The following is a 2,788-nucleotide window of genomic DNA, read 5'->3' on the forward strand; positions in this document are numbered from 1 at the left end:
TATTAGAGCAAATGTCACACAGACATGTGATCCAACCACACTTTAATGTTAATGTTTTACACATTTACTGCATCTCTCTCTCTCTCTCTAGCTCTCTAACAGCCTCTTATTAACATCGACATGTTTTTAGGATCAGCACATCCTTCGAAGCTCTTCCAGCATGTCAGATTCACACTCTGATTTGTCTCAGACATTTCCTCCTTTATGCATCCCTAATTTTTCATTTCCTGTCTTGTCTTTTCTCCTGTGATCTCCGGTGTCCTTTCTCTGCTGCCTGCCCCCACCCCCCCTGCTGCTTGTCTCTGTGCCTGTGGCCTTTTCCTCTGTCCCTCTGGCCCCCTCTGCTGTGGTGGGCGTGTAAAAACAGCCTCCAGAGGACAGGACCTGGGTGTACTCTCCGCTACACTATGGCTCAGAGTCTAAGGCCCTGCCAGATGGGGATTGGGAAAGAGAGACAGTAAGTGAGAAGCATCAGAATTCAAAATGAATCAAAGTACAGGGACTTCCCTCAGATCAGGAAATCAGACTCGGAGGTGATTCTCAATCTGGTGCTAAAGCGATAGGAGTTGTAACAGGTCTCTATTTGAGCAGCAGGCTTCAGAAACTTCAAGCAAAGCCAGGCCCTAAATGACAGCTTTCATTTATTCAGTAGTAAATGTTTGGAAACGGTCACAGTCTGCCTGCCTGATCATTTAGTCCACAGTCAGCCATCATGTGCGTCTCCTGATGCTTTGTTTACCATCTTCCTTTCTAAAACATGCTGACCAACAGCCATTTCACCCGCTTTTTTAATACTTTCTATATCTGGTTTAAGATAGAACTGATGGTGTCTGTTAGAGGACATGGATATCAGTTCTCCAGCTGATTCCTGATCTCTGTTTTCATTGTTTTGATCAGATCAGACCACTTCTAATGGATTCTTTAATTGTAAAATAAGATATAAAAGCAAAAACAAAACAAAAAATGTCTGTCCCCCATTGATGTCCGACCATCCAGGAGGGCGAGGTCACCCTAAGGCATGTTCACAAATACTGTAACATTTCATAAGAACTAGAGATTAGCTCTAAGGTTTTAAACATTGTCAGATAGATCTAGGATGATCTAGATCTTTACCTCAACCAACTGCAGGTCCGTTAGCAAACATTACAGTAATATGTTTAGCCTTCATGTTCTCTGCAACATTCTCTCTCTCTCTACAAAACCTCAGAGAGCTCAATTAATAAAATAGTACACATCAGTAATTGAACTGTTTATTGTATTATTGTTGGTTACATTATTATATTTATCAGTTATAAATTGATTATAATAGAAATAAATGTTGGTATTCTAACAAACATATACAGTTAAATTAAAAATTGCTCACACTGCAGGAGGATTTACATTCATTTGTTTTCAGTCCTGCTTCCACTGCTTTTCCTTTTTCACCATTCGGTTTTTTTGTTTTTTGCAGTGAACTCCAAGTCTTCCTCTTTGCTATCAGGCTAATAATCAGATTAGATTAGATTAGATTAGCCTGTTTGATTTAATCTGACAGGCAATCTGTGGAAGTAGCTACAGATTAGGGTGACGGTTTCCATCCAGAGCCCATCAAAGATAAATAATTGGAATATAATTTGCTCAGATATTAGGAGAAAGGTTGTACTGCATGTCATTTCATTTAAGCAACAGACTTTTAAAAATATATATACTTGAATTTAGCTGTGTATAGTATTAAAAAATACCAACAAAAAAAAAAATGAGTCACCCTTCAGTAACAACAGCCACACTGAGGAGGGTTACTTTCATTTTCACCCTTTAGATCCCAGGTGTGTAGCTTTTAATGACCGTAGAAGGTGGAGTTTAATATCTCGTGTCTCTAGCTGAGATAGATGAAGAACTTCAGTTTTCCCAGACTTTTTATCCTCCATGATTTTTATTCTTTGCATCATTTGCTGCTCCAAAAAACACTCACTGACATTTAAAGGAAGGTTTTTAAATCCGACTTTCGAACCACAAAATGCATGTTTTGTTAAAGCTCTGCTCCGCTGCTTATCTTCCTTATTTGCTTCAAGTATTTAATGTTTACACTCGTTTAAATACGTCAAATGTCTCTTTCTGTGTCCTGCAGTAAACCCTGTTTTCCTGGCGGAGACGGAGAGAGAGAGAGGGAGGAGTGAACGACTCATCAGTCTGAAGTCCAGACCCCAACAGCAGAAGCAGGATCTCTGAGTGCTGCAGGATTGTAAAAACATACTGAGAGAAAAAAGGTGAAATGAACACCTAAGGAGTGGGGGAAAAAAAACCCTGACAGTGATGACGTCACTGGTTTCCAACCATCCCTGCCTTTCACCCTCGACAGAAGAAATTTATTATATAAATTTAAGGATTTCTCTATGTGTGTGCGTGACCTAGTCTGTGAAAGGCTGTAGTAGTATATGTTTGACATACATGCTTCTAAATCAGCCCTCTTAACGGATTTAAAACTGGTTTTCTCGTCGAATCTCCGGAGCTGGGATGTGCAACAGAGATGTCGACTCGGTCTCTTTCAGTCCAGTTTTTAATCGTCACACTTTGGTTTGCTTGTCTCATCCTTCTCTGGGTTCACTTGCTGCGTTGAGGCAGCCATGAGCAGTTATTGTGAAGAGAAGACAAAAGAGAGCTACACCTTTAAGAAGAGGAGCTCTCTTCATGCTCACTTGTCGTTATTCCTTTGTCGTTTTGCACAGCTTTTTCTGTTCGATGATTATCTCGGGTGTTTGAGTCACAGAGTTAATCTCTTCCTCTCAGAGTGGCTCAGTTTGCCCCACAG

General features: G+C 40.4%; 1 pseudogene; it reads left to right on the plus strand.

Moving 5' to 3' along the window:
• Positions 1 to 2,273, plus strand: part of LOC107095285 — a 44,273-nt pseudogene extending 42,000 nt beyond the window's left edge.
• Positions 2,274 to 2,788: the final 515 nt, after the last annotated feature.

This window comes from Cyprinodon variegatus, unplaced genomic scaffold (genome assembly GCF_000732505.1).
Source record: "Cyprinodon variegatus isolate N-32 unplaced genomic scaffold, C_variegatus-1.0 Scaffold535, whole genome shotgun sequence".
Classification (NCBI taxonomy): Eukaryota; Metazoa; Chordata; class Actinopteri; order Cyprinodontiformes; family Cyprinodontidae; genus Cyprinodon; species Cyprinodon variegatus.